Here is a 12514-nt window from a genome sequence, read left to right on the forward strand (position 1 = left end):
TTGGCCCATCTCAACCTTTGTGGCATGTTCACTGTATTGCTGGACACTGCTCTGATCGTCACTCTCCTACCAACCCTTGAAGGCACCAAACCCAAACTCACAAAACTTACTGCCACCGAGTCACCTTCTGACTCATCTCGACCCTGTAGGACAGGGTAGAACTGCCTCTGTGGGTTTCCAGGATTAACAATATAGGGGAGGGGCGAGCATCATCTTTCTCCCTTAGAAGGCACAAGGTGGTTAATATAATTTTCCCAATATAACTCACTGAAAAAAATTGGTAGAGAATTTGAACCAGGTAGTCTGACCCCCAAGTCTGTATTCCTTCTGGATAGTTACTCCATTTCTGAGAAGATCAGAAGGTGTAAGCATTTTTAAATTTTCCTGACACAGATTGCCAGTTACCTTTAGAAAGGGCAGTCCTAAGAGTGGTATTTGTTTTGCCATTTAAATTGGGGCTGGGGATTGGGATTATAAAAGGAATGTCTGCACGTGATAGATAATTCAAGCAGTACACAGAGAGCTAAGGCACGATTTCAGTTGGTTCCTGCCCTCCCTCCCCCATTCCAAGAGATGTCCACGGTCAAGAAGCTCTTCAGTAGCCTGTGATCGCTAAATGGAGAAACTTTCCCATTCCATCATGAGCAAGAAGTACATATTAAATATTTATAAAATTATTATGTTCTGTTGACGGAAGATGGAATCATTGATTACCTAAGAGACTCCATTCTGAACCAGGAAATTCACTGCCAGCCCTTGATGGGGCTTAGCTTATAGGTACAATAGAAAGAGCCACATTGTTGCTATGGCAACTAAAGGCCAGGCCCATTCGGCCTCCGGGCAACCTTTTTCTAGGTTTGCTTTAAACGCTTTTTCAAGCTTTCTCACAAGAGGGCCTTCCTTACCCTCTTCTTCCAGCTTTGGGACTGAAGAGGAGAAAAACCAAACAAAACCAAAAAGACACCCTGTCATGACAAAGGACTTTTGAACAAGGGAAGGGTATGGATCAGGTGGTGGGCGTATATATACACTGGGAAAGAGAATGTGGGTTATCTAGGAAGGAGACTAGTTCCTCTCTATCCCAGCATTTAAGAGATAATAGTATCAGATTTTTCAAAAATGTTACTGTTATCGTCCAATACTCTTGATTCTCTTAAGGCCCACTGACACATGCCAAGCCTTGTTGACTCATTTCTAGCTGTCAGCTCTTTGACGCCTGGTGAGAAAAGTGAGATCTTCTCATCTTAGTGAGCTTTTGCGCATTGAGGGGAGGGTTGATGGGCATCTGAAGTGATGCGCTGGTTTGTGTTGGAATTCATCCCTTTCTGAGGTCATCAGCACTCGCTGTTGCATCAGTCAGCACAGGCCAGTAGCTCATTTGGCTAGGGCAGGAACCAAGGGCAACTCTGGGGGCATGTGCGCCATGGGAAATCAGCCTGCAGAGTGCTTCATGCCAGGCTTTGATGTACTTAGCAATTTCTCTGGAGAACTTTCAGAAAAGTGAACCAGGCCACTTGGGTTTGGAATAGAAAGAACCCTGCCTTGCCCCTGTTTGGGGGCTACAGTTCTGTATTTATACAGCTGCTAGACTCATGCTGAATTTGACATTATTTAGCTTTAAGAAAATCTGTAATCAGGTTAGCTTTTAGGTACTTGGTTTAATGTTACAGTTTTTCCCTGTGACTGAAAATAGGGCTTTTTCTGCTTTTGGTGTGGCTTCTGTGGTGGTGTCCACATTCCTTACTTAGGTGTTTTTTGTCATTTTTTAAAATGTTTCTAACTTTCTCTAGCATTGGATGACGAAAAAAAGCCAGAACAGATCCACATTTATAAAATGTAGGTGTACTTGAGTGATAGCTGGAGGAGGAAAAATTAACGGGTGGACAGACACCTGCTACAAATTGAATTTCCTTCATGGAAAACAAGGGCTGCTTGCATATTACATAGCAACCAAATCTGTTTTTCAGCCGAGTCAGAAACAACTCTGCCCTGTTCAAGGGTGTTGGGCCAACCAGGCCTCTTTGACTAGCTGTCCTTCTCCACAAGCCTGCCGATAATACAGTTCCTGCGTCAGACACCTGGGAGGATGCAGTGCACCTCCGAGTGTCACATCCTAGGGCTTTGGTAACTCTCCCCCTATCTGGTTATCATTCTGGTCTACTCAAATCTTTAAAATTGGGATCTGTGTACTCCTGTGAATGGTCACAGTCGTAGACACACATGGGGAAGTTCCACTCTGTCAGCCATGACTGAATTGTTTGTGAACCAGTGTGAAGCCTTGGGTTTTTTCCTTACATTATCACCTCATTAGATAACATGAGTTTTTTTTAAAAAACTGTACTCTATGATATATAATGCATTATTTGATGTTTTAGCCACTTTAAGTATAAATTCAACTTAATGGCTTAAATTATATTCACAATGTTATGGAGCCACCACCTCACCATGATTTGTTTCCAATACTTTCTGTCATCCTACACAGCAACGCTGTGCCCATGAAGCATTCCCTGCCTTTCCCCAACCATAGTAACTATCAATCTGATTTCTGGATCTGTAAGCTTGCCTGTTCTAGATACTTCATAAGTAGCCCTGTGGCACAGCAGTTAACCACTTCGCTGGTGATGTAAAAGTTGGTTGTTCAAACCAGCCACTCTGCTTCTGAAGGACTTGCAGACTTGGAAACTCTATGGGGCAGTTCTCTGTCTATGGGATCACTATTTGGAGTTGAGTCAGCTGTCATGGGTTTGGTTTTGGGTTTTTTTGGGGGGTAGTAGCTACCTCATAAATGAGATCATACCATATTTGTCTTCTTGTGTTTGGCTCATATCACTTAGTATAATGATGATTTCAAAGTTTACCCATGTTGTAGCATATCAGAACTTCATATCTCTCCATGGCGTAGTTGTTTGGACAGGTCACGTTTTGTTTATCTGCTTATCACTGGATGGACACTTGGGTGTTTCTGTCTTATGACAGAAGAATGCTGCAGGGCAGGTATCTGCTGCTGCTTTTGCTCTCGATTCTTTGGAGTGTACACTAGCGATGGAATTGCTGGGATCAATGGAAATTCTAAGTTGAACTTTTAGAGAATCCACTCAACTACCTTTCATAGTATCTGCACCATCTTACATTCCCATACGCACGAGGCAAGAGTTCGTTTCACTGTGTCCTGGTAAGCACTTAATTCCTTGTTTTTGTTTGTATACTAGCCATCCTATCTACCCCATGAGTTCCGACTCAGCCATCCTGTGGGGCAGACCTAGAACTGCTCTGGAGAGTTTTCTGAGACTAAATGTTTATAAGAACAGATAGCCTCACCTTTCTTCTCTGGGGCGGTTGGTGAGTTTGAACCACTGATCTTGCCATTAGCAGCTCAACAGTTAAACCAGGATGCCACCAGGGCGCCTAGTGGCCATCCTAGTGAAGTTGAAATACCTAGGTATCTTCTGGCAGCTAAATTTTGACCCACAAATGCAAGAACCAATGCAGATCAATGACCTGTAGTGGAAAGGATGGGGGTTCTTACCTTCCCTGCGTGCCTGGAATAGGTAATAAAGATCTCTGAAGGAGGAACAAGGAGAGTTCTCGGCAGTGGAACAAAATAAAAATGATGGTAATGATGGCACCTCGTAATCCCCACACTCTCAGTCTGTGCCACAGGCTCGACCTCGGTTTCCCCAGTGGATCTCCACTACATAATCTATCCAGAGACCTCATGTACTAGTGGTCCTACTAGTTTCCCGTTTTAACTGATCAGGGCATAGACACACTGACTGCAAAGCTGCCAGCTTTGGATTGATGCCCTTTTTCCATTTCCTTTCATACTTTATCCATATTTGTTTTCTATGTAAAAAAATTTCCCCGTATCTTTTAGTAACTTGATGCTCTGTTTTCCTACTAGGTAGTTTCTGAGACTACGCACACCATCTGTTCTGGAAACACAGCAAACCATCAGCAACCTGCCAACGATGGAGTATAGTCCCACATTTCCGTAGGTTGCAGGATTGGGAGTGGGAGAAAGATGAGGCTTTCTCTCTCAAAGAGTTACAGCCTCAGACACTCACAGAGGCAACTCTACTCTATCCTGTGGGGTCACTGTAAGTTGTAATTGGCTTGGTGGCAGTGAGGGCTTGGTAGGATTGAGAAGGATCCCTGGCCGTTCAGTGAGTTTATGCTTTGGGCTGCTAACAGCAAGGGCAGCAGTTTGAACCCACGAGCTGTTTGGCAGGAGAAAGATGAGACTTTCTGCCCCTGTAGAGATTCACAACCTTGGAAACCCAGGGAGCAGCTCTACTCTGCCCTATAGGGTCACTCTGAGTTACAGTGTTGTTGTTTTTCTTGGGGGGGGGTGCAAAGTTGGAATAGGAAGAAGGCTGGTGGCATAGTGGGTTAATCACTGGGCTGCTAACCACAGGTTGTTGGTTCAAACTACCAGCCTCTGTAAGGGGGAAAGATGAAGTTCTCCATTTCCATAAAGATTTGACGCCTCAGCACTCCTAAGGAACAGTTATTATCTGACTGATCGGGTTGCTGTGAGCTAGAATCCACAGATGGTGGGTGGGTAGGAATGAGATGGGGCTGGGGCAGAGCCAGGGTGAGGAGAAGAGGGTTGTGTGTGCTGGGGAACTTTGTTCCAAAGGTCCTCGTTGAGTATCTGTTTTCCTTTGTTAGGATTTGAGGGAGGACACAAAGGTTGAAACCTCTTTCGCCACACTCACAGTCTAGTCCTGGAAGTAAAATACACAAACACTGGCCCATGGCCCAGAGCTTTACATCAATGCCTAATTACGCAACACCCAGCTTAGGGTTTGAGTACAACGGGGATTTCAGAGACGACAGAGTGGTGTGGTGAAGGGTGGGCCATGTGAGAAGTACCCAGGGAATGAGGAAAACAGTATAAGCTAATAAGTGATTCCATCTGTCCTGCTTACTACTTATCCTCATTGGTAGTCATAGCTGCTCACTCTTAGTCTCACTCTCAAAACTTAGTGTTTTCACGGTTGCTTTTATAATTTTTTTAATTGCAAGACTTTTATGCATTATCAATATGAATGATTATTATTGGGGGCATAAAAAGTTATTGAGATAAAGTCTAGTCATCAAAGAAAAGACTAGTAAATACAATTACATCAAAATGAAGAAATTTGGTGTAACAAAAGCACTGTAAAGAAATTGAAAAATCAATGAACAAATTTAAATATTTACAGTGACTAATATCAACAAGGGAATAACATTCAGAATAACGACAAAAATCAAGGAGATATTCCCCCACTTAATTAACAATGAAAAAACTCATCCACAAAATATAACCAAAAACAATGAAAAAAAGGCAGACAGCCTCTGTGGTAATTCCTGGATACGGCTTTTCTAGCCACGGTCTTTCTAACTCCCCCCAACAGACTCGGAGGGCAAGGTGTCTGCAAACAAAGCACAATCCAAGAAGCCCTCTCGGATGTGCTGGCACAGCGTGGATTTCACAGATACAGAAAACACTGGAGTAATTCACAAGAGAATGGGGAAAGGGAAGGGAGAAAGAATTCACCCCAGCAGGGCCGAGATTTTTATATGGGTGCTAAGAAATTAGATGCATATAGTAGATCTTGATGGGGTTGATACACGAGTTCTAATGCAGCACTAAGGCTGTGTGGACCTCTGGAAACGTCTACTTGTTTTCAGAAGGTCTGCTCTTAACGAGGAATTTACTGATGGGAATTCCCACCTGGTACCATTTGAAGTGGAAGCTTAGCTAGTTAGTTGATCAAGATAAGACATGTAATGAGGGGATTGGTTAGTTTGCCATTCTGATGTGTGTGTAAAATGAATCAGAAGCAGGAAGGGGGAACTCACTCCGGACCGTGAGATCCCTTTGTGAAGAACTGCCTTGAACCAGGAGACACCAGAGGAGAAATGGTGGCAGCAGAACCAAGAGCAGTGGACTTTCCAGCTGAATACCTATGGGCATGAGGCTCACTTGTGGAGTGGGTTGCCTCCAGGCACTTAATCGGGGAGTTAGGTTTGCTGACCCACAGAGCCATGGTGGACTGCTTTCGAGATGAGGCTTATGGCAGAGTTGAGTGCCTTTTGGACATTTATCAGCAGCACATAAAAGATCTTTGTAACGTTGTCTGAGTGGGGCAAACACGGAGCTGAGAGGCTGAGGACCAGAGTGGCCTGTGGCCATGGCTGAGAAGAGGTGCTCTGTGTCCTGAGCATTTCAAATTCTGTTGACTTCCCTAATAAACTCCATAATTGTGAGTTTGTTCTGTGTGTTCTGAGTGGTCATTGCAATGAATTATTGAACCCAGCTGAGAAGTAAGAGAGTGCCGTGCAAGTGTGATGGTCGGTGACAGAATTGGTAAATGAGGTTAGGGTAGATGCATGTGTGGCCTCTGCCTGGGGATTGGCCTTAGATTGACACTCGAGTTTGATTCGCCTTCCCCTGGTGAAGTCAGAGGTGGTCAGACGTTACCCCCACACACCATTTCTTACACAACCTAGTAGGAAAATGACAGAAGATGCAAATCAAAATCAAATTCACTGCCATTGAGTCGGTTCTGACTCAGCCAAGGCTGTGAATCTTTAAGAAAGTTCATCTTTCTCCCCTGGAGCAGCTGATAGAGTTGAACTGAGGACCGTGCAGTCAGCATCCCAACTCATAACCCCTCAGGGCTGTATGACAGAAGACAAACTCAAAGTCAAACCTACTGCTCCTAGTTGGTTCTGGCTCTTAGTGACCCTGTAGGGCACACTAGAACAGCCCCTGAGGGTTTCTGAGAATGTAAATCCATAATATGGTTTCAAACTGCTGACCTTGCCGTTAGCACAGCCCAACATTACCCACTGTGCCACCAGGGCACCTTTGTCAGAATTGTAGTGACCCCATCAATGTTATGTGTTACTGTTTGTCGCATCATTTTTTTAATTCGTCCAAGTCCGTCTTGTAATTTGATTCCCCTTCGTTTGCATATGGTGGTGTATGTATGGGCTTGCATGTTATCCTTCCAGAAGCTGAATGACGAGGAGACTGCTCACAGGTGCATTAGAAACTTCAGTTGGCCACTGTTTTCTGTCTTACACTTGCCAACGTTGCTGTCATATGTCATTAAACTTTCATTGAAAAAAGAAAGCAACTGTAATAAATAAGTTTTCATGAAGCAGAGCTGTTCTCAGAACATGAGAACTTTAGTTTAAAATCTGATATATCCTTTTTCTAACTCTCATCTAAAGATTTCTTCTGCCCTCTTAATACATGTTGTCCTTTTAATTTTATTCCTAAGTTGTCTGTGCTTTGTTGTTGAGAATAAACAGCAAAAACACACCCATTCAACAGTTTGTTTGCATTCAGTTTATTGTGACATTTATTACATTCTTGGAATTGTATCACCATCTTCATACCCCTTTTCTGATTTATCCCACTAAACGCACTGCCCTGTATGGTCCTTATCCAACTTTTCAGGTTGCTGTTGTCAGTATATTCCTTTATAGATCGTTGTTAAAAGAGCATAATACGGCAGCCTTTTACAAAAATTTTACCCGTTAAGCTAGCTATTGTTTGATTGTAAGATAACTCCAGGGGATATTTTTGGTTTTAAGTTTTAAAGGTTCTATCCGGACAATAGTTTCTGGACCCTCTATGGAGCCAAACAATTCTAGAGTACATGAGAACTTGAAATTTTGTCTTCATTTCTCCACTTCTGATTAGGATTCTTGTGTGGGACCTTTGATCAAAATGTTTAGTAATGGTAGCCCTGTACCATCCTGTTCTGGTCGAATGGCAAGGGAGGTAGTTGTTCTTGAAGGCAATTAGTAAAATATCCTACATTCTTCTGTTTTTGACTCTTCCTTTGGTGTTCCAAACAGTGGCCAGTTGGTGATGGCTACTTGCAAGCTTTTAAGACCCCAGACACTGCAGTGAACCAGGTGGTAGAACAGAAGCACTAAATATTTCATTAAGCCAATTAACTGGGATGTCCCATGAAACCTGACCTTAAACATCCAAACCGAGGAATCAAAGCCCGTGAGGTATAGAGAAGTTGCTTTGGCAGCTATTTTTATATATACCACACAACTTTTGCTAATGCAACCTTTTACAGGTGTGCAATTTACTGACATCAAATATAATAATTAATCAATGTCATTTTTCAATCACCGTTAAACCTCTTATTCCCCTCCCACCACCCCTGGTAACTAATCATAAACTTTAGTGTCTATACATTTGCCTGTTCTTGTTTTTTTATGTGAGGACTACAATATTTGTCCTTTTGTGATTGGCTTATTTACTCAGTATAATGTCTGCAGGCCTAATGGATGCTAGCTCCACCTTGCTTCTGTGCCTTGCATGTGGACCTCATCTATCTGCGGAGAATTCTAGGGTGTGGACGTAGCACATTTGTTTAGCCACTGATCTGTTGATGGGTATTTAGTTTCTTCTGCCTTTTGTCTATTGTGAATAGTGCTGCAATAAACATTGGTGTGTACATCTCTTTTTGAGCCTCTCCTTTGAATACGCTTGGGCATGTACTTAAGAGTGGATTTGCTGGGTCATCTGGTAGCTGTATTTTTAGTGTTTTTAGGAACTGCATTACAGTTTTCCACAGCAGCTATACCATTTAGATTGCCACTTGCAGTGCATAAGTCTTCCAATTTCCCCATATCCTCACCAACATCTTTTTTTTTAACCTTAGCCATTCTAGTGGAATTGAAATCGTATCTCATTGTGGTTTGACTTGTGTATCTTTGATGGCTAATGATGCTGAGCATCTTTCCATCCAGTTGGCCCTTTGAATGCCCTTTTTGCTGAAATGTCTAGACAAGTCTTTTACCTGTTTATGATTGAGTTTTTTGGTTCTTTGTTATTGTCAATGTTTTAGATATAAGATTCTTGTCAGATCTACAAGGGGGTATTAAAAAAAAACCCAACAACAACATACCCCCCCAGCTATTTATTTATTTATTTAAAACAAAATAACCTTATACATTTGGTTATTTGTTACACAATACATTTGTCAATACACTTAATACATTTGTTAAATCTGGAATTCCATTCTTGGAAACATTTTTCAAACTCATCTGTTTGGATGGCTGACAACAGCTCCCTCATTTTTTTTCTTCACCTCTTGTATATTGACAAATCGCTGTCCTTTTATCTTATTATTATTAAATCTTTTATTGGGGGCTCTTAAACTTCTCATCACAATCCATATATTCATCCATTGTATCAAGCACATTTGTACATATGTTGCCATCATCATTCTCAAAGCATTTTCTTTCTATTTGAGCCCTTGATATCAACTCCTCATTTTCCCCCTCCCTCCTCCACCCTCCCTCCATCATGAACCCTTGATAAATTATAGATTATTATTTTTATATCTTAACATCGTCCTCTGTCACCCTTCACCCACCTTTCTGTTGTTCATCTCCCTGGGAGGGGATTATATGTTGATCCTTGTGATCGATTTCTCCCTTTCTCCCCTCCATCTTCCCCTTATCCTCCTGGTATCTCTATTCTTATTGTTGTTCCTGAGGGGTTTATCTATCCTGGATTCCCCGTGTTGCAGGCTATTATCTGTAGCAGTGTACATGTTTTGTTCTAGTCCAATTTGTAAGGTAGAATTGGGGTCATGATAGGGGGTGGGGGGTAGAATTAAAGAACGAGAGGAAAGTTGTTATGTTCCATTGGTGCTATATTGCACCCTGACTGGCTCATCTCTTCCTTGTGATCCTTCTGTAAGGGGATGTCCAATTGTCTACAGATGAGCTTTGGGTCTCCATTCCACGCCCTCACCCTCATTCACATTGGTGTGATTTTGTTCTGGTTCTTAGATACCTGGTACCTGATCCCATCGACACCTCATGATCACACATGATGGTGTGCTTCTTACATGTGGGCTTTGTTGCTTCTCAGCTAGGTGGCTGCTTGTTTATCTCCAAACCTTTAAGACCCCAGACGGGGTCTTAAATCTTATATCTTTTGATAGCCGGGCACCATAAGCTTTCTTCACCACATTTGCTTATGTACTCATTTTGTCTTTGTGATTGTGTCGGGAAGGTGAGCATCACAGAATGCTGAATTATTAGAACAAAGTGTTCTTGCATCGAGGAGTGCTTGAGTCAAGGCCCAATGTCCATCTGCTGCCTTAATTCTTAACATATAAATATGAATACATAGATCTGTTTCCCTATGGTTATATGTATAAATATAAAAATACATGCCTGTATTTAGACCTCTATAACTGTCCTTTGCCTCCTAGTTCTTTCCTCTATTTCCTTTTACTTTTCTCTTTTCCCACTATCATGTTCAGCCTTCATTCGGGTTTAGTAGTTCCTTGATGTTACATTGCCCTTGATTAAGACCTACTAGACATCCTACTCCCTATTCTCTATTGATTTTTGTTCCCTTGTCCCTGGGATGGTTGACACCCCCCCCCACTTCTTCCTTTCTTCCACCTCCCCTTCTCCCATGTCTTCCTGGAACTGGCGGTCCCGTTGTTTTTGTCTCTGAATTGTTTATTCCACCTATCTTATCTGGGTAGACATGCAGAGACATTAATAAGTACAAAAAACAGATAAAGCCAAACAAAACAACAATATAGTTGGGATTGGGGCCTGGCTTCGGACAAATAGCTGTTCTTTTATGTCCCTCTTTATTCACGGAAACAAAAAGAAGTTGAAGAGCGAGGTCAGGTGAGTAAGGTATATGGGGCAAGAGAGATGTGCTGTTTTTTGCCCAAAATTAGCGTAAACTGAGATGGCTATGTGAGCAGGTACATTGTGGTGGTGGCAAAACCAGCTCCCATCTGCCACAGATCAGGCCTTTTTTGTTGTACACTGTTATGCAATCTTTTCAGAACCTCTAAATAGAAAGCTTGATTAACAGTCTGACCTGGTTGAACTCCAAGTGCACTATTGGTTGACATTTTCGTCTGTTCAGGAAGTTGAAAGACTTCCAGAAAGAGGTCTGTCCTCAATTGACATTTTACCTTTTCTGACTCGTACGAGTTTTTCCCATAGTATTGTCCTTGTAAGCAGTGTTCACTAGTACAACCATTTCTGGGGCATTTTTCCTGAGCAGGAAACGAAATTTCACTGCTGCACACTGTTCTCTTACATTGGGTCTTATAAAAAAATTCATTGTGACCAGAGAGAACCTTCCCAGGTGATGCCACCGGGTACACTAGTTTGTGGGGGACGAAACACTACAAAAATGCTCCACCCGGTGCAATTCTGGGTTTTGTTGGGTACCCCATTGTTTGGTTTCTGAAAATAATTCTCCGTTTGTAGCTGGTCTTTTCATTATTGTTGGTAAGGTCTTTTGACGAACAAAAGTTTTAACATTTTTTGTGAGGTCCCATTTATTTTTATTGCCTTTTCTGTTTGTTATGTAAAGTATTGTTGAAAGCTAGGCCTGCCATATCACTCCTGCTTGTTTTTCTAAGAATTTGGATATTTTAGTTTGCACATTTGCATTTTTAATTTATCTGGAATTTGCATCTGTGTATGACTTGAGGTATAGATTGTTTTTCTTTTTTCTTTCTTTTTGCATTGGAAATCCAGCTTCCCCAGGATTTATTGAAAAACTTCTTTCCTCATCCAATGGACTTAGCACACTTGTCAAAATAATCGGTTGGCTGTGAATGTGTAGATTTAATTCTTGCCTCTAAATCCTATTACATTAATCTATGTGTATTGTTAGACTGACACTAGGCTACTTTGATTACTGTGGCAATATGGTGTGTAAGGAAATGTGAGTCTTCCTACCTTGTTCTTTCTTTCAACATTGTTTTAGTTATTTGAAGTCCCTTGCCACTTCACAAAATGTTGAGGTTCTTTTTCGTTTTTTGGAAAGAAGGCTGTTGAAATTTTTATTGGGATTGAGTATCACCTTGACATCTTAACAATATTAAATCTAATAATCCATGGACATGGAGCATCTCTTAATGTATATGTTTTCTTTGATCTTCTTCAGCAGTGCTTTATCGTTTTCATTGTGTAAGCCCACGATGTCCCTGGTTAGATTTATTCCTAGGTCTTTTCTTCTCTTCAGTGCTGTTATAAATGGAATTCCTTATTACTGGTATGTAGAAAACCATGTGATTTATCTTTGTTGACCCTGTTTTCTGTGACTTTGTGGAATTCCTCAATTAGCTCTAGGAATTTTCTTTGAGGTTTTACATAAGTAAATTAGGATCACATCATCTTGAATAGAGATCATGTAACTACTTTTTTAGTCTGTATACCTTTAATTTCCTTTGTCTTTTTCTCAGGCTAGGTCTTCTAACAATGTTGACTAGAAGTGGTGAAGTTGGCACCCTATACCCAATTTCAGAGGGATAGTGCTCAGTCTTTGCCCATTAACTGTAATCCTGTGTGTTGGCTTTTCAAAGCCCTGGTGGCACAGTGGGTAAAATGCTTGGCTGCTTACCAAAAGATGATTTGAAACCACCAGCAGCTCTGTGAGAGAAAGATGTGGGAATCTTTTTCCATAACGATTTACAGCCCTTGACACCTTTTTTTT

At 41.7% G+C, this 12514-nt stretch overlaps 1 protein-coding gene across 1 annotated transcript in view; it reads left to right on the top strand.

Annotated features, from left to right (window-relative positions):
- Positions 1-3911: 3911 nt before the first annotated feature.
- LOC101648001 (zinc finger FYVE domain-containing protein 1) overlaps positions 3912-12514 on the top strand; it is a 25939-nt gene continuing 17336 nt past the window's right edge. The window contains exon 1 of the mRNA XM_045287874.1: positions 3912-3991. The gene's annotated coding sequence lies outside the window, so the exon portion shown is untranslated. The remainder of the gene's footprint in view (positions 3992-12514) is intronic.

This window comes from Echinops telfairi, unplaced genomic scaffold, assembly GCF_000313985.2.
Source record: "Echinops telfairi isolate 266 unplaced genomic scaffold, ASM31398v2 ScPeMD7_18;HRSCAF=68, whole genome shotgun sequence".
NCBI lineage: Eukaryota > Metazoa > Chordata > Mammalia > Afrosoricida > Tenrecidae > Echinops > Echinops telfairi.